Raw genomic sequence first — 9,956 nt, forward strand, 5'->3', positions numbered from 1 at the left:
TATAAACCCTCCCCTCCCCAGCCAGGTGGTGCGACTTCCCGGGCCCCTCTCAGGGACCCGTGAACCTCGCCCGGGCCCCTCTCGGGGGCCCGTAAGCCTCCCCCGGAAACTCAGAATGAAAACTTCTCTTTAACCTCACTTTTGTGCGTCCTTTTCTCCTTACTGTGGCCTTACAACCATCTTTCTTATCCTCTGTTTCAACTTTATCTCGGAAAGTTAAAGAGAATCAAGTTAGGCTTAAAAAATATTTTTAATGGATAGTAGCTTTGGTATGAAGATCTTTCTATGGAGAAGACGTAGTAGAGGATGGCAATGGTAACAACATGGGCTTTATACTGAGGCTTGACCCTTGACCTTGCCACAAACAAATATTTGCCAATTGTCCAACATTCCTCAAATGTAAAAATGTCATGAATAATTCCTATTTTAGAAGATAGTTGTCACAATTACATATGCAGAACTCAGTGTCTGGCACATCATTGTTGTTGTTAGTTGCTATTGATGTGATTCTAACCCATGGTGACCCCATATGTGCAGAGTAGATAGAAGTCTTCTTCAGGGTTTTCAAGGTTGTGACCTTTTGGAAATACACATATACATCAAAATGTACTGCTTTATATCCTGTTTGTCAGCTATAAATAAATGTGTCCTGAGACTAATGAGGATTATCTAATATTTTAAATGAATAATCAGAGTTTAGGGAAGGTGGATAAAGATATAGAAAATGAAGATCATCAGTGAGCTGATAAATGTTTGAGCTGGTTTATGGGTACTGTGGTACAGTGAATTGCTTAATGTTGTCCTCCTAGCCATAACGCCCCCCAAATGACTGGGTGGGATTATGCAAAAATAAGGTACTTGTGGCCTACCAAGGGGATTGGATATCTTGCTAATATTGTGAATAAGGTGCATAGCACCCTTGTGGGGGTGGGACCATGCAAATGAGGTGTATGGAATCCTAATGTGGGGATTGGTCAGTTTTGTCATCCTTCTAGGCTTAAAATGAGCCATCCCAGAGGTAGAAAGGGGTGATATCACTACTGTCAAGAAAAAAGAGCCAGTAGTAGAATGTGTCCTTTGGACCCAAGATCCATGTGTTGAACCTCTTTGATCCAGGAGAGAGAGCTGTGACACCAGAGATAGCAAGAAGTGGCAGCAGAGAAATGGTGGTGGCTGAGGTAGCAGAACCAAGAGACTGGAATGAGACAGAGTGGTGGGCTTGCCAGCCCAGAGAGCAAGAAAACTAAGTGCCTTTGAGGAGGAGACTTGCTGGTGGAGTGAGGTGCCTCTGGGCACTGGAAGGATCTCGGTTGGCTAACCCACAGAGCCAGAGCTGAGTACCTTCAGGCCAAGTGTTCCTGGTAGAATGGAGTGCTTCTGAGCACTTATTGGCAGAGCTAAAAGAGCTTTGGAACCCTTGCCTGAGCAGGGCAGAAGCCAAGGGGCTGTGGGGCCAAGAGGCTGAGGGCCCAAGAGTGGTATGCCTGCGGGTACTGCTGAGAAGAGGCTGTTCTCATCAAAGAACTGTATTCTTAGCATTTCTGATCCTGAATTGTAACTTGTTACTTCCCTAATAAACCCCAACATTGTGAGTATTGTCTGTGAGTTCTTTGTCTGTGAGTTCTTTGTGGACACTGCAACAGATTATCGAACCCAAAAGAGAAATAGAGAGTACCTTGGGAGGGACAGTTGCAGAGTTGGTAAGAAGTTTGGAGGGTGGAGGTGTATCTGACCTTTGTCTCATAGGACTCAGCCTTGGGCTGTTGAGCTTGATCCTCTTCCCGTCTTGTGAAATTAGAGGAGGTCAGATGATACCTCCATTCTATTTTTACAGCTGGCGTCAGAAATGGGGTTCATTGCAATGGCTCCAGACTCAGGAAGTGTGGGACTTTGTAAGAGAAAGAACAAAGGGGCATTGGAAGTGAAACTTGATTCTTGTTGTTGTTATGTGCCATTGAGTCACCCCGACTCATAGCGATCCCTCCTTGGGTTTTTGAGGCAGTATCACTACAGAAGTAGGATTGCCCAGCCTTCCTTCTGAGGAGTGGCTGGTGGGTTTGAACCACCAGGCTTCTGGTTTGATTCTTAGATGGTTACTTTGGTTGTTGTCACCTATAATGGCTGAAAGAAAAGTAAGAGATATTGTGCTGCAACTGAGGGGAGAAAAACGGCATGTGAAATGGCCTGGGGCAGAAGCCAGGCTGAATAAGTAAAATGATTGATAGAGGGCGAGGATTTACTGGTTCCACTCGGTCAGAGGCCCAAGCCACACATATATAAATGAGAAGATAGTCAAGGTGTGGAGAAGAGAAGATGAAACTGGAGTGATTTGAAAAAGATTGTATGTTTTTGAATGTGCTGTGGATATTGAATATTTCTTCTATCTTAGTGTATGTAGAAATGAGTATTTGGTATTATTATTGGTATTACAGAGAGCGTGTAACTTTGCCTTCAGCCAGTATTTGATTGGAGATGCTAAAAGGGAAACTAGGTTTTTGTTCAAGTGGGTAGCCCTGTGTATAGAGTATTGGGGGATTAAGGTTGAAAACCTGAGCCCCACCCAGGAAATTTATGTTAGAAAAGAAGTGCAGACCAATGCAGGACTGGTGAGAGAACAGATTTGCATTTGAAAGCAAGATCTGCGAGGAAAAGAAAATGATTCACTTTTTGGATTTCAAGCAAGCAATTTGCTGTTGGGTACATTGGCACTGTGCCTAAGGCACTTAACTGCTAACCAGAAGGCTGGTGGTTCAAACCACCAGCCACTCCTCAGAAGGAAGGTTGGGCAATCTACTTCTGTAGTGATACTGCCTTAGAAACCCAAGGAGGGGTAGCTATGAGTCAGGTCAGACTTGACAGCACGTAACAACAACAACACATTGAGGCAGGAAAAGGCAGTGCCTGTTAGAAAAACGCTTTTCTAGGACTAGAAATTAAAGGGAACCACGAGTAGACAGCCTAGCATGCTTGCTTGTGGTGACCACCTGTGTCCACTTGATGAGTGGAAGTAGGGGAGGTGCCGCAATGAAGACATAGGCTGAGTTTATACATGTTCCACTGGTACCTGTTGACTTAGCCCATGGAGGCTAGGGATGAGAGAGGAAAGGCTGGCTGGTCTGAAGTGCAGGGAGGTGTGTGCACTTTCAGGCTTATGGATGACACCCATTGACCTAGCTTATATGGTTAGGATGAGCTGACCAGAACCTGACCAAATGAAAAGAGATGTTTGACATCATGGGCTGGTATAAATTGCTGCAATTGATGGCTTGTTCTGAACTAGACTTTGCTTGTGGATGCAGATGCTCCAAGCTGTAACTGGAACACATTTCTTCAAGGAACATACTTGTCTTCTCAGAGTACTGGTTTGATAGAGCCAGTGCAAAAGGCATGTGGGTGGCGTCCTCTGACCTCCTCTAGCTTTACAAGAGACAGAGAGAATCACCATCAGTAGCCCAAGGCTTATTCCTGTGAGGCTAGACATGCCCCCACCCTTCAGCTTTTCTACCAGTTCTGACACCAACTGTCCCTCCCATTCGTAACTGCTCTGCTGGGTTCGATGATTCATTGCAGTGACCACACAAAACTCACAGATAATAGTCATGATTATGGGGTTTATTAGGGAAGTAAGAGTAAGAGGTTACAATTCAGGTTCAGGAATGTGCTTAGTATACAATTTTTTGATCAGGTCACTCTCCTCTCGGCCGTGCCCAAAAGGCATGCCTCTCTATGGTCCTTGGCCTCTCAGCCTGGACTCTGTCCTGCTTGGGCAAGCGTTACAAAGTTCTGTAAGCTCTGCCGGTAGGTGCACCTTGATGCACTCCACTCTCCTGGCAAACCTCCTGCCCAAAGGCACTTATTTTCTTGTTCCACTGCTCTGTCTCGTGCTGGTTTCTCAGTTCTGCTGCCTCTGCTGCCACCATCTCTCTGCTGGTCTCTCAGCCAGTCTCTCTGCTGGTCTTTCAGTTGTTCTCTCTGCCAAGGAGGTCCAGTGCAGGGATCTTGGGTCCAAGGATGTGCTCCACTCCACCTCTGACTCTTCTCTCTTGATGACTGAGAACCCTGTTTCTGTCTCTGGGAGGGCTCATTTATAGCAGACTGATGAAACTGACCAGTCCTACCCTAAATAAGGTGTAGCATTGCATATACCTTATTTGCACAGTCTCACCCCCACAAAGGTGACATGCACCTTATTTACATTACTAACAAACTATCCCATACTTTGGCAGGCCATAAGGCAGATTAGAAATTGGCTATCTAAAATGGGGGGAAGATAAAGGCATGAAGTGGCTGGCTTACATACTTTCATGGGTGTACGTACATTTAAAATCATTGGGGGGGGGAATTAATCTTTCAAGTATGAAAGGCCTAATGGCTAGAAGATCCAGAGGGTAGCAAGTTTTTCTGATTTGATAATGAAAAATACTCAAAATATTTGCTGTAAATGAAATCATTGGATTGTAGGCTTTTTTTGGTTAGGTAGATGGGCCCTCGATTATTCTTTTCCTTTGTGGTATTTTGTCTCACAAAATTAATCAAGGCTTGTGTAGGAGTAAAAAGCAGTTTAATTTTGTTTTGTTCTTTCCAAAGTGAAATATAAAATAGTCCATTCACTAACCTTTGCAAAATTAAGAGACAGTATAAGATTTATTAGGCAAATAATGTGTTTCTTTTCTTTTGTATTTTCATGAGGCAGCACTGTGAACTGAACCAGGGGAGAAGAGAGAGAGCTACACACACAGAAGGGATACACAATTAGAAGAGTGGTACTCCTGGAAATTCTGGAGCGCTGGCTAGGGAACTAAAGTGGAGGGACATTGTTCTCTTAGTGGTTAAAAGCATTTGTCTGCTAACCAAAAGGTCGGCAGTTTGAACCCTCCAGCTGCTCCAAGGCAGAAAGATAAGTCAGTCTGCTTCTGTAAAGATTTACAGCTTTGGAAACCTTATGGGGCAGTTCTGCTCTGTCCTAAAGGATCACTATGAGTTGGAATCAACTCAATGGCAGTGGACTTTTGGGTTTGAGATTAGAGATGCCTGTTGTGTGTGTGTATATTCCTGGCTTAGGTGTTTCTCTGAGTCTACCTTTTATTTCACGGTTAGTATTCTACCCTTCCCTCTCTGCCCACACATCTCATAGTGGAGGTCTTGGGTGGAAGAACAAGCTTCACAAGTAATTTACATAAATTTTCCCAGAAACAAATGGGTTCAAAGCTCTTCATTTGCTCTGGTTTGAATGGAATATCATGGTTGCTCACTAAGGTTTGACTGTAGTGCCTTAGGCATTTGACTGTAAACCAGAAGGTTGGCGGTTCAAACCCACCAGCCACTCCTCGGAAGGAAGACTAGGTAATCTACTTCCATAGAGGTGTTAGAGATACTGCCTGGGAAACCCAAGGAGGGGTCGCTATGAGTTGGATTTGACTTGACGGCAGTGAGTTTTTTTTTTTTTTTTTTAATGGTAGCTTATTACCCACCAGCCACTCCTCGGAAGGAAGGTTGGGCAATCCTACTTCCGTAGTGATACTGCCTCGGAAACCCAAGGAGGGGTCGCTATGAGTCGGGGCCGACTCAACGGCACATAACAACAACAACATTAGTACATACTTGGGGATAGACTGTTGCTGCTGTTAGTTGCTTCAAGTTGATTCCTACCCATGGAGACCCTATATGTAGAGTAGAACTGCTCTATGGAGTTTTCAAGACTCTGACAGTTAGGAAGCAGATTGCCAGGGTTGTCTCCGAGGTGTCTTTGGGTGGGTTAAAAATGCTAGTTTGTTACTAGTAGTTGAGCACTTAACTGTTTGTGCCACTCAGGGACTGCTAGTAGTAAACTAACAACAAAAAAAGTAGTAGCCTAGTAGGTTAAGCCAACCCTTAATCTATCTTGTTCTCCATATTTCAAAACAAATTATAATTAATTAATTAATACATTAATTTGTTAAGAATTGAGAGCTCTGATGGTGCAGTGTCTAAGGCATTTGTCTGCTAACCAGAAGGTTGGTGGTTCAAACCCACCAGTTGCTCCGTGGAAGGAAAATGGGGCACTCTACTTCCATAAAGATGTACTGCCTTGGAAACCCAATGGGGATCAGTATGAGTTAGAATTTACTTGATGGCAGTGAGTTTGGTGGTTTTTTTTTTTTTTTGGTTTGTCTGCATGTGAATTTGACCTTTGCTACCTATTAGGTCTGTGATCTTGGGAAGATCCTGTGCTTCAGTTTCCCAATTGTAAAATGGGAACTAATTTTCGTTCCAGACTTATGGTTGCTATAAGCATCCATCAAAGAACAGAACATATAGTAAGTGAGCAGCATGTAGTTGAACCATATGAAACTGCCAATATTTGACCTTTTTAATCTTAACCAAAAATGGCAATTTCATATAGTTCAGTCTCATAGTTATAACCAGTACTGGTTTTTAAAAGATAATTGTTGTTGAATCAGAATCAAATATTATGAATGTGATTTACTGACCTAAACCCATTGATTCAGTATGACTGGGAGTAAACCCACTGCTAGCAAATCGATTCTGACTCTTAGTGACCCTATAGGACAGAGTAAAACTGCTCCAGAGGGTTTCCAAGGTTGTAAATCTTTACGGAAGCACACTGCCTCATCTTTCTCCCATGGAGTGGCTGCTTGTGTTCGGACCACTGATCTTTTGGTTAGCAGCCAAATGCTTTAACCAAATATATCACCAGAGCTCCTATGGCTGGAGATAGAGCTTGGGAAACTAAATTGAAACAAAGAACAATTTCCACAGCTGACTCAGATGAGCAGCTGAGTTTGGGAATTACTGACTTACAGTATTGCTCAGGGGACAATGTTATAGTAAAGAGAATGACATTAAGTCTGCTATTAAACTAGCTCTCTCACCATAGCCTCTACACACTTACTGGTTCTCAGCTTTCTCATTTCAAAAGTGAACTACTATTTTTTTTTTTTTTTTTTCAAAAAAGGAACTTGAGCTCAGTTATATTTTGAGGGATTCATATCATTTTTTGTCATCTTTAATTTCCTCTGTAGTTAAAAAGCCATCTTAAAACTGAGCCCATGAAAATGTTTATGTAATTACTCTACTCACAAATAGCAGTTTTCCTAATCAGTCTACTCACTTTTCCTTCCTTTTATCCTTGCTGTTACCCCAGTTACTCTGTTTAAATGACCCAAGTGGGTGTTTGGAAAAAAGAAAGTATATACAGATTGATTCCTAGTGCTAGAGGAAAGAAGGGGGAAAACCCTCCGAGATGTTTCTGGATATAATTATGGTTCACAGAATTGCTCTCTACAGCCTTTGATAAGTTTCACTCTTCCAGTCATCTGTGTTTCTTTGCTTACATAGTAATTTCTTTTTTATTGACAGTTCAAGGTCAGACTTCCTGCTCCTTCTCCCTTTATTCATCTTCATTCCTAAAAGAATTTACCCTGCTACCTGCCTTATCCTTCTATCCTGTGTTTTTTCTCCCCATGTTGCCTACTGGAGAGCTCTTCCTGAAGCTGGCAAGAATGATTCATTTCCTGAATATCAGTGCCTGAAATCATATGGTCCCCCCTCCTTAACTAAACTGAGTTGTTTTTAACAAGACCCCTTAACTAAGCTGAGCTTGGGCTGCTGGTAATTAGCTGTCAGTAAGGTACCAGTTTGGTGTCCCTGGGTAATGCAGTTAATGTGCTTGGCTGGTTACAGAAGGGTTGGCGGTTTGAATCCACCAAGAGACTTTTTGGAAGAAAGGTCTGGTGAGCTACTGAAATATCAGCTATTGCAAACCTTACGGAGCACAGTTCTATTCTGACATACATGGACTTGCCATGAGTCAGAATCAACCAGAAGACAGTTAACTCACTGCCATCGAGTCAGTTGTGACTCACAGCAAGTCCCATTGGGTTTCAGAGGTGATAAATCTTTATGGAAGGCTGTGGAGCGGCTGCTAGGTTTGAACCACCACACCACCAGGGCTCCTTAGAAGACAGCTAGTAGTTATTAAGGCATCATTCTATTAGTCACATCTGTTTTGTTTTGTTTTTTGATTGGGAGTTCATTTTATAGTGCCTTGAGCATGGAGAATTTAGTCGATGTAAATTTCCTGCTTAAACCATTAGCATGTGTTATACTGAATTGTACTGTAATTGCTTGTTTGCTTCTCTATCACTACTTAGTACCTCCTTGAGGTCAATAACTTTCCCTTATATACTCTTCCTTTTTTTTCAAATTTTTATTGTGATTTGGGTGAAAGTTTACAGAGCAAATTCATTTTCCATACAGCAGTTCATACACATTTTGTTTCATGACATTGACTGTAGTTCCCCACACTGTAACAGCTCTCTTCCCACTTCCTGCAATTAAAAAATAATTGTAACAGCTCTTTTCCCACTTCTTTTCTGTAGTTACCTCTTCCCTCTGTCCTTCTTTCCTGTGCATTCCTGCCCACTGAGCTATCTCCCTATGCAAATACTGCCTTTCTGTTCTCCCATGATTGATCATTCTAAGGAGTATATCTACCTGATGTAAATATTCACCCTATAGGTCTACTGTTTGGCTGGAAGCCTTGGAAGGCTGGAAGTGAGTTCACTACCAGACCTGGAGGGTAGCTGGGGGCTATAGTTTCTGGGTCTCACCAGGGTCTATCAGACCAATAAACCTGGTCTTTTTTTTTTTTATGATTTTGAGTTCAGTTCCATGTTTTTCTCCCACTCTATCCAGTATATCCTGCACTGATCCCTTTCTGAGTGATTGACAGTGGTAGCTTGTATACTTTTCTTAGTGCCTGTCACAAAAGTGCTTGTTAAATGTGGAGTGATGGACATCATTTACAGGGTTAGGACATAAAAATCCCTCATTTGATAACTTGGATATATATTGTTTCTTAACATGTGTGTGTGTTTTATTTCAAGATTCACGTCTTAGAGTGTTAGACAGTAGAGTTATCTGAGAGATGTTTATACAATATCCAGCACATGTTTTCTACATTACACAGACAGAGGATACAGAGAGTGGCACTTGTTGTTTATGAAGTTGGAATATTCTAGGGACTCGTGATTGTCCTATCTTTGATATGTTTTATTATTATTATTTTTTTTTATTGTGATGTGGGTGAAGATGTACAGAGCAAATTCACTTTCCATACAGCATTTCACATATACTTTGTCTCATGTCAGTTTACCACAATGCAACAGCTCCTCTCCCACTTCTTCCCCATAGTTAGCTCTTCCCAGTGTCCATCCCTCCATACACTCCTGCCCCCTGAGCTGTCTCCTTGTGCATAAGCAGCCCTTCTTTCTCCCATGATTGTTCTCTCCAAGAAGTGTATCTCTTTGATATGTTTTAAAATAATTGACTCTAGCCCAGAGAGAGGTCTGGCTTTTGTCTTGGGCTACTGTGAATAATCTCTGAACCCTTGGAATATCATGTGTAATAGGAGTGCCTTTGTGTACCTGGGGAGCTGCCAGAGAGTAACAATGTGATTTAAGGTGGAAATTCTGAGCCATACCAACATGGTGCTGTAAGGTAGTGTTTTTAAGACACGGCTTGAATTCCTAAGGAGCTGGAAACTGAGATCAGCTAAGTCAAGTGGGTGAGCTTCCTTGTTTGACAGTACTCCAAAGAACTTTTGAGGTATATATATATATAGAGTATATGTATATAAAACCAAACCCACTGCCATCGAGTTGATTTTAGTTCATAGTGACCCCCACTGTATTTCTGAGGAGGTAAATCTTTATGGAAATAGATTGCCCCATCTTCCTTCCGAGGAGTGGCTGGTGGGTTTGAACTGCCAGCCTTCTGGTTAGCAGTCAGGTGCCTTAAGCACTGTGCTACCAGAGCTCAGGATTTCAGGAGCTCTGGTAGCATAGTGCCTAAGGCCTGACTGCTAACCAGAAGGCTGGAGGTTCAAACCCACCAGCCACTCCTTGGAAGGAAGATGGGGCAATCTACTTCCGTAGTGATACTGCCTCAGAAAC

General features: G+C 42.5%; 1 protein-coding gene across 1 annotated transcript in view; it reads left to right on the forward strand.

The window, feature by feature from the left end:
- Positions 1-9,956, forward strand: part of RAD18 (RAD18 E3 ubiquitin protein ligase) — a 207,545-nt gene that overhangs the window by 6,456 nt on the left and 191,133 nt on the right. The window lies entirely within an intron of this gene.

This window comes from Orycteropus afer, unplaced genomic scaffold (genome assembly GCF_000298275.1).
Source record: "Orycteropus afer afer isolate SDZICR_OR568_19922 unplaced genomic scaffold, OryAfe1.0 scaffold00144, whole genome shotgun sequence".
In the NCBI taxonomy this organism is placed as follows: Eukaryota; Metazoa; Chordata; class Mammalia; order Tubulidentata; family Orycteropodidae; genus Orycteropus; species Orycteropus afer.